General features: G+C 40.2%; 1 long non-coding RNA gene across 2 annotated transcripts in view; it reads right to left on the bottom strand.

Annotated features, from left to right (window-relative positions):
* LOC146768663 (uncharacterized) overlaps positions 1-6603 on the bottom strand; it is a 42248-nt gene extending 35645 nt beyond the window's left edge. For both annotated transcript variants that reach the window (XR_014954224.1, XR_014954225.1), the window contains exon 1: positions 364-6603. This is a non-coding gene — a long non-coding RNA (uncharacterized LOC146768663). The remainder of the gene's footprint in view (positions 1-363) is intronic.
* Between the last annotated feature and the right edge of the window lie 7016 nt (positions 6604-13619).

Genomic DNA, 13619 nt, shown 5'->3' with positions numbered 1-13619 from the left:
CTTTGGAAAAGAAAGGGGGTGACCAGCTTAGTTAATTAAAAAATGCTTGTTTGTGAAATGAATAGCAGTGAAATGAATCATCAGTTAGCAGAGCTCTTCTGTATGTCCTTAAAATCTGTACTGTGCTTTCTTTCTTATCCCTGTCTGTACATGAAATGTAGCCACTTCAGATGCTAAACCCTATGGCTATGCCACAAATGGGGGATTATGGTCTTTCACCACTACACCCTCTTTGGCTTCCCCAAAACCTTTTCTGGGGGCTTCCCCACCACCCAGATAATTCACAATGCACAACCTTCCCTCTTTCAGGGCAGGAAGAAACTGACATGTTTATTTGTATTCGCTACTGTCTTATCTCCTCACCTCCTCAAAAGACAGGAGAAGTAGCAACAGCCTTAAAGTTCCAGAAGTGTGAGATGAAAGCACTGGTGGGTGAGTGAGCAGTACAGCTGGGGTACAGCTAAGTGAGATGGTTGTATTTGGGTGTCTTGGAGGGTGAGGATAGGTTTGGCCTTTAAGGAGGCTCGGTAGGGTTGGGCAGCTGCCCTTGCACCTGGGGGTTGGAGGTTGCTCCTGGCCACCTGTGGTGACCCTACACAGTAGTGCACAATCAGTTGATCTGCAAAATAAAGCATAAGCTTTTTAGTTAAAAGCCTCAGAAACCTTTAAAATTGCTTGAGAGGAGAACAAAAGCAATTAGCAAAATATGTTGTTAGAACTGAAGCAGTTTCCCCTGATTTTTTCCTAAATGTTTCTTTTGAAGTGGAGGAAACAGTGTGTCGTAAAAAAAAATTAATAATAGTGAAAAGTTTTCCTTGGCAAAAAGAAAGCATTTTGAAAGCAGCTGAAGATGAAATGTCAAGGCAGCTGCTGGCTTGCAGTCTCCATGGCAATCAAAACACAACACTTTGATTAGTTAGGCACATGGCGGAGCCTCTGGATAAGAGTCTGGGGGTGGTGGTGGTGAAGGGCAGGTTATTGTTTTTTAAGGACTTTTAAAAAAATCAGCACAGAGAAGGATCTGTCCTTTTTAAATAACGGAGTGTATCAAGTTTTCTCTTCACATGCATTTGTACACACATTTTGGCACTTAAGAAAAATCTTGAAATTGGTAGCAGTCAGATGCTTTTTGCTAAAATAATTCTTGCAGAATAGAAGGATGATTCCCTTATTATGGAGTCCAAACATCTTTTGTCTTTCATGTATTTATATAGAACAAGGAAGTATTTTATTCACATATTTTCTTGTGGGGACAAGAAACCAGAAAGGCTGTGGTGTGGATTCAGGAGAAAAAGCAGGTGTTTGGACACTGCATCACCCCATACAGGCACATCCAAACTACTTGCCAAGTAAGCTGGGCTCACCTGTGTCTCCATGCAGAGTTTTGACAGTGGCATGAACTGAACATGTTGGAGGCAAGGCAGAGCTTCCTCTCCTTTTGCTGCTGCCCTCCTCCACTTCCCAAAAGGCAGAACTGAGCCTTAAATACTGTGTTATTGGTTAGAAGTGGACAGTCATTCCAGTCCATGTTTCAAAAGGAAAGAAGGAGGGTTATTCAGCTTTGAAGTAAAGACGTGGATTCCCAGCTTCAGTAGTAGGTTTAGGAGTGGTAAAATCTCCTGGTGGAGCTGAGCATGGGTATGTCTGGGCGAGGCGCTCATGAACGTGCTGCCTCAGTGCAAACAAGGACATTTCATCTCTGTAATTGTGGGTTCTCTTCAAGCCTTTTGCCAGTTGTGTTTATTTTGACTAGAAATGGGGAGGAGGGTTGCGTGTGTGCAGGGACACACGGGACTGGCTCCTGTGACACGTGTGCACAGTATGGTTCACCTCTGAGGTGACACTGTAAGAACACAATATCAACACAAACAGCACAAATAATGTTGCATATTTCTAAATGATGAAATATGTGGATTACATAGAATGACACATTATCTGTTTATCCTTTTTTCTTTAAAAAAACCCACACAAATCAAGATCAACTTGTGTTGGTTTCTTGTCGATTTTTGTTTGGTTTTCTTTTTTCATAGGAAAGCTTGAACAGGAAGGACAGTACCAAATCTTGTAACATGTTTCCCCAGGATAGGTTTTCTCACCTCTTTTAGAGCTGCTGCTAATTCTATGCTGTGCTGTTCTGCATTCTTACAAGTCAGGGTGTTAAAATCAATCCCTTTTTTATTTTGTTTGTCAATTAAAAATCTCCTCTGCCTTTTTGAATTCAAGGATTAATCCCTTTCTTTCCCTGGCACATATTTTTCTGGGTAGGAGCCAGCTTCTTCCACTGTCACTTGGCACCATGGCATCTTCAACACCCTCATCTTGGGTAGCCCTATCCCCAGAGCAGCCCCTTGACTGTGCAGAAACTTATCTGGTCTGACTTCATGGATCAGCTTGCAGGGCAGAGATCTCAGACACAGCCAGAAAGTCATTTCAGGCTGAAAAGTGCAGGAGTAATGCAGCAATGTAAAGTAATGCCTAAACAAACCCACAAAACCTAGAAGGGAAGAAGGTCCTGAAATTGCCCTGAGCTTTGCTAATTGTGAGACCTCCAGCTCTGATAAAAGAAATTGATTTCATCAGTTGTCAGTCATCCTCCTATTTTTTTTTTTTTTTTTTTTTTTTGAATGATCAGAAGTTCACATTTCCTCTAGGCAGGGCAAAGTCTTGCTTTACTCTGCTCCTCTCTTGCTATGCCAAAAGCCTTGGCTATGGCCAACTCTTATATGTTAGGCATAGAATTTTCTCTCTCCCTGGTGGTTTCTCTTGCTGGGATCATGCTGAGACGAGTCCCTGTCCTGACAACATCACTTGGAAGTTTCTTGTCAAGCTTGTTCCTTCAGCCCTTCCCTTATTAACTAATTAATATATCTGACTTCTAGGGCAGAATTTGTCTGTGCTGGGTTTGAACTGGTTTCTGCTAAATACAGCTGGGCACGCTGAGAGAGTGTTATTAACTATGATGGGTAGTATAAAAGTGCAGGACAATGCTGACTGTTTCTTAGAAAAAAAGGAGCATGCTTATTTCAAATTTACATGAACCTTAATTCAAACAAGCCATATGGCCAGTGAAGTTGTTTTGTTTGACAACATATCAGGGAATATTCCTTGCCACCTCTCCTTCACTCTAGTGCAAAGCTAACTCTTAAAAGAGCTGTTGAAAGATGGAATTTTATCAGAAGGGAACTTGAATTTTGCTGGCTACATATCCATCAGTTCTTGCTTGTTAGGGTTTCAATTTCAGATAGATGTGTATTGACAAGCCTTGTACTGCTCTTGGAAAAAGGAGAGAGCTCTTAAAAATAATAAAAAAAGAATTGAAAACCAGAACAGGCATGTCCTCCTCCCTCCTCATTTTAAGCAAATGATTCTGGCAGTGCTTTTCCAGCTGACAGGATGTGTACAGAGGAAAAAGCTGTACTGGACTTCCAAACTGTCAGCACTGAGCTTTATTTTCAGTAGAAGATCATTATTTTAGACTTTGCTGGAGGAACAGTGGTGGGGAAAATAGTTTTTTGGGGTCAGATGAGAGATTTTCCTTAAATGTTGAGGTTTTTGTTTTTTTTTTTTACTCCTTCTGCTTACTGTATTCCGATTTGTCCATCTGAGATTTGGACACCTGCAGCAGGGCACATTCCTGAGCTCTGGCAAAAAAGCTGGTACTGTGACATACAAGTGGTGCATTTAATCAGTGTTCCCAGGAAGTGACTGTTCTGAAGGGACAATACAGGGGACAGCACTGCAGTTCCTCAAGTCAGAACTGTCTTGCTCCACAGTCACTACCTGAGCATTGCTCATGACTCGAGGCAATGTCAGCAGTGATGGAGTCCAGCTGCCATGCAGATAGTCAGAAGCCAGGGAACAGAAATGTGAGCCATTACTATTGCTGGATGACTCTGGGTTGAATTATTATTTATTAGGGTTTTTTAGATACAATTGACACAGATATAGATTGAGTTCGGTGGGCTAAAAAGTAATAAGTGAGAAATTAGCACCCACTTCCAAACTCTTATTTTCATCTATACTTTAGGATATGTGGCACAATTCCACCTCTTTATAAGGTTCATGTGGGACTTCCCTCTGTGCTGTGTATGTTAAAGGTCTTTGTTCTGTTACAAAATCTTGAAGCTGTGTGAAGCAAGTGCAGTGTGTGAGTGCAGGCAGCTTGCTGTGACTCTACCCCTCTGGAAGTGCCACCTCTGACAGGCGCAAAGCCTGCTGTCCATTTGAGAACTGTCTGCAGGGAAAGTAGATATTTTTAGAGGCACCCTCCAGTTGTGATCCATTCATTGCCAGTTTGTCTCCACGTTTAAACAATAATCAAGCTCTTCCTGTCTCAGTTGGTGATTCACAGTAATTTTGTCCTATACAGGCTCTAGATTAGATGAAGGCAGCTGTGTACATTTGATCAGACTCTCACATCAGCTGAATTCCGACAGGCTGGCACTGTCCTGCTTTAGCACCATCCTTCATGCATACAAATGTTCTGGCATGAAGATTTCCTAAATGACATGGCTGAGGCTGGCCAGCATGGGAATCCTGCTACTGCAGAGAATGAATAAGTGCCTTGCCTATGAGGTTCAGGCTATTTTGTTTCCCATTTAAGTTGCTGCGCTGGAAATGTGATACATGCAGTTAATCTTCAACCAGCAATCTCAGACATTATAGATCCACTTATACCTTGTGATGAATTACTTCAGTATTTGGAAAATATTAAATAACATTTTTTTGTTGACATGGAAGTGTGACCTGAAGGCTGCAGCTGGTCCCAGTGTTTGGTGCTGTTTGTGTCCTGCTGTCTGGCTCTTCCTCCCTCTGTTCTCTCACTATTGAGAATCAGCTGGTTTATGTCCATCACAATCAATGGAAGGACATTTCCAAGCTGGTAATTGCTGAGAGGATCCGGTGCTGATGGTCTCTGGAGCTGCCAGTCTGGGGAGCAGCCCTTGGCTCCTGCTACATACAGTATGTCTGCAGTTTGACCATTTATCTCACTTTACATACTTGAACTGAAAGAAAGGTTTGTGCAAGCACTTGCTGCTCATTCCCTGGGATGTCTTTCTCCCCCTCATCCCCTCCCTCCTGCTCTTGTGTGTTATCAGCTATTGCAACAGCACCAAACTGTGTCAAATAAGGTGAATGCTATTGTCAAGTTCAGAGGTAATGCTTCACAGTACTCCACTCAGAATTGGGTGGGGACTTTGAAATAATCATAGGTTCACTATCATGGGAAAAGAAATAATCATACTGTTTATATACTGTCTACATTCTGAATGTTGAAGGCCCAGACTGTTAAACTGTTATCTGTAAATGCAGTTGCAGAAAATCTATTTTGGCATTTTCAAATGCATTTCTAAGTTCAAAAGCTGTTGAAAACTCTCTGTTAAGAAGACTCAGAAGATGGAAGAACAAATAAATCAGTCTACTGATGTAGGTGATTGAATTGCTTCATTTAAGGTGTCAGATGATAAAAATGTTCAATGTGATTCAGTCTGCAAAACCCTGCCTATGCTGTGACTTAAGTTCCTAAAAGTCACTGTTTCCAGTTTTGCTTAATCCTGTGGGCATCTAAAATTAACTAAGCCATTAAACCTTACTACATCTTTGAAATCATCTGTCTCCTCTTTTCATTCACCTCTGAACACACAGATTGCTGTTGCTAGGAAATTAGTGTCTGTCTGTCATCTAAAGCAGTTTGGGATCCAAGATGAGGATGACAGGCACTTAAACACTGCCCAAGCCCCTTGGAGAAGAAAATGAAAAATGGGATTTCATCAAACCACTGATTACTTTCGTTTGACACAATGACAATGCCCATGTGCTGCTGGTTAGCGCAGTGTCTCACATGCTGACAGAAGGAGGGAGATGCTGGGTGGTTAGCACACTGACAGAAAATTGACAACAGAACAGAAATCCTCTTTAGCATCTTTCATTCTGTGGAGTCCTTAGAGCTTTTAGTGGAACCCAGCTGGACTCGGCTAACTGCAGTGTGCATCTTCTTTCTATTAGATTATCAGTGGATAAACAACAAAAACTGACTTGGGAATCAGGATTGTAGGTGTCTATTCTTTCTCTTTTTTTTTATTTTTCTCAATTTTTTACTAAGTTAGACAGAAATTGTACTGAAGAAAGCTCCTGAAATGAAAATGTTATCCCTTCCCTTCCCTTCCCTTCCCTTCCCTTCCCTTCCCTTCCCTTCCCTTCCCTTCCCTTCCCTTCCCCTTCCCCTTCCCTCAGCTGCTCACAGTGTGCATGGAGGAATTCTGTCTTCCTGCTTTGGCATCTTCTTTGTTTAACTCAGCTGTTGGTCAAGACTGCTCACATCCGTTTGCTTCTCAGGCTCCATGGAGGCCGAGTATAAATCCAGAGTGAGGTGACAAAGACCTCATAAAAAGGTGTGTTTTCTTCCAGACAGATATTGAGAAATATCTCATAGGTAGCCACCAGGTAAGTGCAAGTAAACATCCTTCTGACTCTTGCACTCTGTGCCTGGGTGTGCACAACACAGCTTTGCAAGCATGGCCCCAGAAGGAGGGAGATCAGCTCAGTGCCATGTCTGGCCTGCCTCTGGAAAAAACATTCCTTATTCAGTTCCTTGCACTTGGACCAAAAAAAAAAAAAAAAAAAAAAAGTTTTAGAATGACTTTTGGCTCAAAACTGCTCAGTCATTGAAATGTGACAAATCAATATGGAAAGTTATTGATGATTAATTTGACAAATGACAGAAATGATTGGTGGCACTATCAATTTCTAATTATTATTCAATTACATGTCTTAAAAAATCTTACCTGAAGCATATTCTTAAAGGGAAAGCTTTTCAAAACAATAGGACAAAATGTGTGCAAAGCCTTTTTGTGCTTTTCAGCAGTGTCTGGCAGCTTTTTAGGACTGCAGGTGACTTCAAATAGAACATGACAACAAATCAGCCACAACAAAGAATCAATGATAGCTAAACTGGTAAGCAGTAAAGCACAGAAATAGCTCACACTTCCATTTTTAAAAAATGGAAATATTGTGCTTTATTCTATTTTCAATTGGACATCAAAGATGAGAATTCAAGGACTTCCAGTATGATCTAGGACAGTCTAGACAATTTTATTGCCTTTTAATGGAAAATTTTGTTCTTAGGTTTTATAGCAATAGGTGTTTGAGTAGAGAAAACTTCACAGAGAGAACACTTAGATCATCTCCTACCATCTAAGATTTGCCTGAAGGAGTAGACAATTTTGCATTTATTTGCAAAATATAAAAAATGTAAATATAAATTTTGATTAAAATATTCTAGGATTTATTCACAAGAAAACTGAATAAATAGATTTTTAAAAAAGAGTTAAGTGTCAATCAAGGTTGAAATTCTCCTAAATTCAACACTTCTTCCACAGAATTTATTGTAGTCAATACTGTCCTTGGAAAATAATTGTGCATATATTCTTATCCCAAACCAAATAAATCATTCACACATAAGAGTGTGATATATTTGTCTGTAGGTAAAAAGAATAAACTCCTTAAATGACAACACATTCATAAAACTGCAATGACAACACATTCATGAAACTGCAATAATGGCAAAAGAACTGTAGGAATTGATCTTCCCATTTTTGCCAAACAACAGCAGGTAGATTAACCTGTTTGAGCTCCTTGTAGAGACAAACAAAACATATTACCTCTTCCCCCCATAAAACTTTGCATTTTATTTTCATTTCCTGGGTAAACATTGGAACTCTGTCTCAAAAAGCAGGTGTACATCGCCTTCCAGCCTTAAGGCCTAAATCCAAATATTTGACTGTTAATGAACACTGGGATGTGAATATGACTGGAACTTCTTTGACCTCAGTGAATGAACACAGAAGCTTAACTAGAGAAAAATCATCCCACAGGACTGAAGCACATGAACATGGTCAAAATTATAAATGGCACCTTCATAAAAGACCCAAATCACTAATTTTCTAGCAGGTGAAGAAAATAAAAGACAAATAGTAACAGATGAAGGCAGAATACAGATTTGCCACATTCAATTGACAGTAAAAATATTCCTTGGCAGTGACTTTATATGTTAACAGTTCATGCATTACAAACCTTAGACATCAACAAATATATATATATATATATATATATATATATATATATATATACATACACACACACAAAGAATAAACTAAAGTTCTTTACCTAGTTTTCTCTTCCTGTGAACAAAGAAATGCACTTGCTACATTGGACTCTCCCTAAGAAATTTATAAACACTATTTCTGATGCAGTTGTGTCTGGGGTGAGGATGAGAAAAAGTAAGGTCCTTCAGAATTCCATTAGCTCCTCTGCCACCCCTTGCCTCATGTCACCCTGTCCTTGGGGTCTACAGGATGCTAGAGCTTCCCTCTCCATGAGAAATACTATGGCATAGGTCAGCTACCTGCTACTGATTTCCCCAGTACATCCCAAAACATGATTTTGGGGCAGACCGTTTGATATCGTGAAAGCGCTGTGCTCTGTCACTTGACACAGACTGTGGTCTATCCATTCCTCCAGTTCCCATCATCCCATTATCTTGTTCAGAAGTTAAATGTGCAGTAAATTTGGAGTTTCTTGGAAAGCTATCAATATTTACTTGATAGTAACTTCTCAGAGAAAGTTGGGTAGCCACAAGCTAGGAAGAAAATTGAAGTATGTTCTCTTCAACGTCCATATTTCTTGAGTTAGGAAATACTCTTTCTCTTCTAAACCAAACAGTACTAAATTACAAGATTCTTGGTTAAGTTCCATAAGTTTCTGCAAACAGATTTTATGTTTTGTTTGACCTGTTCATGATTGCAGCTATGTCCCAAGTACAAAGTGGCTGCTTCTCTCAAACTTCTGTTGTACAAGAAACTGAACTGTTGTGGAAGGTAATTTCTGAACCTGTGCTAGGAATGGTTTGTCTTATATACATAAGTTTCAGCATTAATTCACATTAATGGTTTCATAAACTTTATTGCCCACTGTCAAAACTATGTTTCTTGCATAAAATTGGGCATTAATATACAGCATGCACTATAACTTCACTGGTCTTTATCATAACTCTTTACATTCCTCCTACACTACTTGAAAGCATGCCATAAAAAGCTCAAAAAGTAATTTCTAGCCCATCAAAACAGTACTTTGAACTCCTACCCTAAATATGAGTGCTTAGACTTGCATCTCTAAAGTGTGAGCAGAGAAATAGAAAATATTACCTGGAAGGTACATTTGCTTTGCAAAATTCTTTGAAATTCAACCAGTAAGAAGACTGATTCTCTGGTAACTGCACTCACTGGGTACTCTTGCACTGCACTGGATTTTGGTCTACAGCCTAAACCTTAATTTAATCAGAAAGACAAATCCGCAATTAAAATATTTTTATTGTTTAATACAAATAACCAGAATTGAGCATCTAGAATTTCCCTTTCAAGATATTTACTGTTTACATAAACTCTTGTCTCACCTCAAATTGTGAAATCCCTGACTGTTCCCTTTATCATTTTTCACTTGGATTAGTTGGTGCAAGATGCACTAAATATTTAATTTGTTTTTCCCTGAATTATAGCATCTCACCTACTTGACTAAAATAAGTCATCAACACATGGGCTTATAAATAACTTGGAAAACATCCTGTCTGAATGTATTTCTGATATAGTCTAGTCAGATTGAATTAAAAACATTCCTATAGCTCTAAAAATATACATACTCATTGTTTCTTCTGTTATAAATTGGTTATTACACTTGGTACTAAAGTCTACACGCTATACACTAACAGCTTCAACATGGAATTTTCTTTATAAGCATATATAAGCATATTTATTTTCAGCTCAGTTTTAGACACAACAACATTGGTTAATAACTGCCTAGTTGTGCTTGCTCTCTAAAATATCTCAAGCATTCTGTCCTTTGTTATGATAGCTGAAAAAATAAATAGTAATAATGCTGATTAAATCTGATGCTGATGGGTTTAGATTGTGCAATTCAATAAAACTTTCTAAAATACTATTCTCTACATTTTAGAGGTTTAATTCCCTTTTGGTTTTTTTTTTTTTACTTTTCTTAGAAGGACTGTTTCATCCAACTTAATTGCAGAAAATCTTCCTTCAGAAAAAAGCCTCAGTTTCCATTATTTCATTCTGGAAAGAAAAATCAAACTAAATCTTGTGTGAAAGATTGTCTTGACTTTCCCCCATTCTTTCCACTCCCAGTCTCTTTGAAACATCAGAATAATTTTCTTCTTGCAAACTGCATGGGCTAATAAAGTTAAAGTCTATCTCCATTCTTATAAGTGTTTTCAACTTGTTCAGTGTAATGGCTTTACACTGTGAGCCCTTGACTAGCAAAATATGAGGTATAATCTCATGTTTTCATCAAGATAGTACTGATTTTCTTCTAAGAGCACTGAAAACTGTGATCTGAGGAAAGAAAAGGAAAAAAGAAGTGCTTGTGGTTCTCTGGTCACAGGAAGAAGCCTGGGAAATTCTAATTTACTGAATTAAAAAAATCAGTGAGTATGAAAGCTTTAACTGGCCATTTAGTTGAAGAATAGCCCATGTTTAAATGGTGCAGTGTACTGACAGATCAATAAAATTCTGAGTCACTAGATGGAGAATAATGAACAATTTAAGCTCTTTGAAAGTGAATTGGTCACTCCTGCTTGAAAAGGGTTTTTAAGTTGCTCCACTAGCAGTGGAAATGATTAATCTACTGTGTTATAAATATATTTACTACATTCCTTCTCCTTCATAGCTGTTATTCCTAATGAAATACAAAAATAACAATAACTAGTAATTATAATTGATTATTCAACAAATCTGTAAATGACTTAGCTTCCTTTTCTACATATCCCTCTGGAAGAAGAGGTAGTCTGTGGTATGTGTGATTTTGGATTTTGCACACATTTTCTGCATGGGTAGGAAGTGCAAACCAAATAGCCAGGTTAATAGAGGATTTCCATCATCCTTTATTGGGAAATCCAGATGGAAAATGTGTGGATAAACGGAGTAAAAGGAAGGACTTAATCACTCATGGACTCTTCTGAATGTGCAGGGGTGACCCAATATTTTTGCAGCATGCCTCCTTTGCCTGTAATGGCTTTATCCTCATACCAGCTTCGTGGTAGAAAGTAGCAGCCATCATTAAAAAGAAGGTGACCTCTCACATCACCAGGTCTTGCAAGGGAATCTTACTAAAGGAGTGATAAAGTTACTGCAGGTAACTTTATAAAACATTCAAATATAAAGATCAAGTTCCAGCAGGTCCCATGGCATGAACAGGAAACTTTATGGCAAACATCCATCTGCCATTTCGATGTGTCTTGATGTGCCATGAGCCAGGCAGTTGCAATTGCATTAGTTCAAGTTATGTCATGTCTGGACTTGGAGCTGTTGCCTTTAGCTGCTTTTCTGGGCAACTAGCTCATTCCATGTCCTTCCTTCTGGGGCTATGGAGAGCGGCTGTTTCATCTACACTGCCATGGCAAAGAAAGCACCTCAAGCACTGAGGGCCCTGTGAAACTCCTGACTGTGCACACAGCTTAACTGCTTGCTCGCTCCATTTCAAACTGAGACAGGGTCACACAAGTGGTTTAGGGTGGAATCTCCTGTGACCTTAAGGTCAGTGGTGATGGAAAACTAAATAAGAGCCAGCAGTGCCCTGGCAGCCAGGAAGGCCAATGCTGTCCTGGGGTGCATCAGGCACAGCATCACCAGCCAGGCAAGTGAGGGGATTGTCCCCTTTGCTCTGTGCTGGGGCAGACTCACCTCGAGTGCTGTGTGCAGTTTAGGGTGCAGCCATATAAAAATGACATTAAATTATTACAGAGTGCTCAAAGGATGGCCATGAGGATAGTGAAGGGCCTTGAGGGGAAGCTGTATGAGGAGTAACTGAGGTCACTTGGTCTGTTCAGCCTGGAGAAAGGGAGACTGAGGGGAGACCTCATTGCAATTACAACTTGTGAGGGGAAGAGGAGGGGCAGGCACTGATCTCCTCTCTGTGGTGTCTGGTCACAGAATTCAAGCAAATGACCTGAAGCTGTGTCAAGGGAGGTTTATGTTGGATATTAAAATGTTCTTCACCCAGAGGGTTGTTGGGCACTGGAACAGGCTTCCCAGAGAAGTGGTTGCAGCACCAGCCTGATAAAGTTCAAGAAGCATTTGGACAATGCTCTCAGGCACATGGTGTAACTCTTCAGGATGGTGCTGTACAGGACCAGGGGTTGAACTCAATGATCATGATTGGTTCAGCATATTCTATGATTTTATGATCTGGTCCAACCTCTCTACTCAAATAAAGTCACCTAGAACAAACTGGCTAGGAAAGTGTCCAGACAGGTTTGGAATATCTTCAAGGAAACTCCAGAATCACTCTAGACCACCTGTTCCAGTGTTTGATCAACTTCAGAGTGAAAAAGATTTTCTTCTTGCTTGTCTTGGTTTGACAAGACAGGAGTCTGTGAAGGAGGGCTAAAGCCTCCTGTGCAATGGAGAAGGTAAACCCCCTCCCTCCGAATTACTAGGATTTTTAAATTAAAAGGCTCTCAGGCAAAGATATGGGAATGGGAGTAACAATTCTTTACTAGGAGAAAACTAGATAACAATTTAAAAAGGCAAATGCAATCGGTACAAACAAAACTAGTGAAAAAAAAGTCCACAACGTGAGGATTCGGGGTGTTGGTAGCAGTCCGGTTGGGATGATTACTCCTCTTGCAGTGGCTGATGAATTGCAGCTGCAGTGGTGATCTTTAGAAGGGTATAGTTTTCTCTGAAGATCTGGTGGCAGTTGGGCTGGTCTTCCTCTGCGCCGGGGTTGCCTCTGAGCTCCGCCGCCGCCGCCTCACCGCGCTCCAGCCGCTTCTCTGGGAATTTCGCCGAAGGAGCTGCTTCTCCGCGAAATCCCGCAAAGAGAGAGAGAGCTGCTTCTCTGGGAGTCCCGTAAAGAGAGATAGCTGCTTCTCTGGGAAATCCCGCAAAGAGAGAGCTGCTCTGTCTCCCAAAAGGTGCCCCTTTATCCAATAAAAGAGTGCTTGGCTTCCCCCTCTGGGTGGAGCATCTCACAATGGGATGATGTTACGTTACCAGCCCTGCAGTGAGTCAGTCAATGGCCCATTAACAAACCATTACCTCTTCGGAGCAAACCATTGTTCTTGGGAGAGATAACAAACCTGCCCAACCTCCAACAGATGGCAAATAGAATACAAGCTTATCTTACAAACCAGGACATTGCATTCAAATGGAATTTCAGCTGTGTTAACCTCTGCCCATTGAAACATGTCCTATCACTGAGCACCACTGAGAAGAGTCTGGCTGCCTTTTCTTCATCAATATATCAGTATATACTTTTATCACATTTGAAAACATCCACCTCCCCCTGCCTCCAAGCTTTTTCCTTTCCAGCCTAGAGTCCCAGCTCTCTCAAACTACTCTTTTACTCATTATCTGATTGCTAGGTGTATGCTCTGATTGCTAGGTGATTCCATTGTAGTGCAGTTTTGTTCTGTAACCTTTATTGTGTCATCAATGTTTTTAAAGACATTCAGTTTCCAAGTCATACAGGCGTAATGGAAGAAAACTATTCCTCTATGTATTCTTGGGACTTCTATGGCAGTTTCAGCTGCCTACACCTTTAAAGTA

This window comes from Lonchura striata, chromosome 1, assembly GCF_050655825.1.
Source record: "Lonchura striata isolate lonStrDom1 chromosome 1, ASM5065582v1, whole genome shotgun sequence".
Lineage (NCBI taxonomy): Eukaryota > Metazoa > Chordata > Aves > Passeriformes > Estrildidae > Lonchura > Lonchura striata.
The sequence above is the reverse complement of the archived record's forward strand: the minus strand, read 5'-3'. Positions and strand labels throughout refer to the sequence as shown.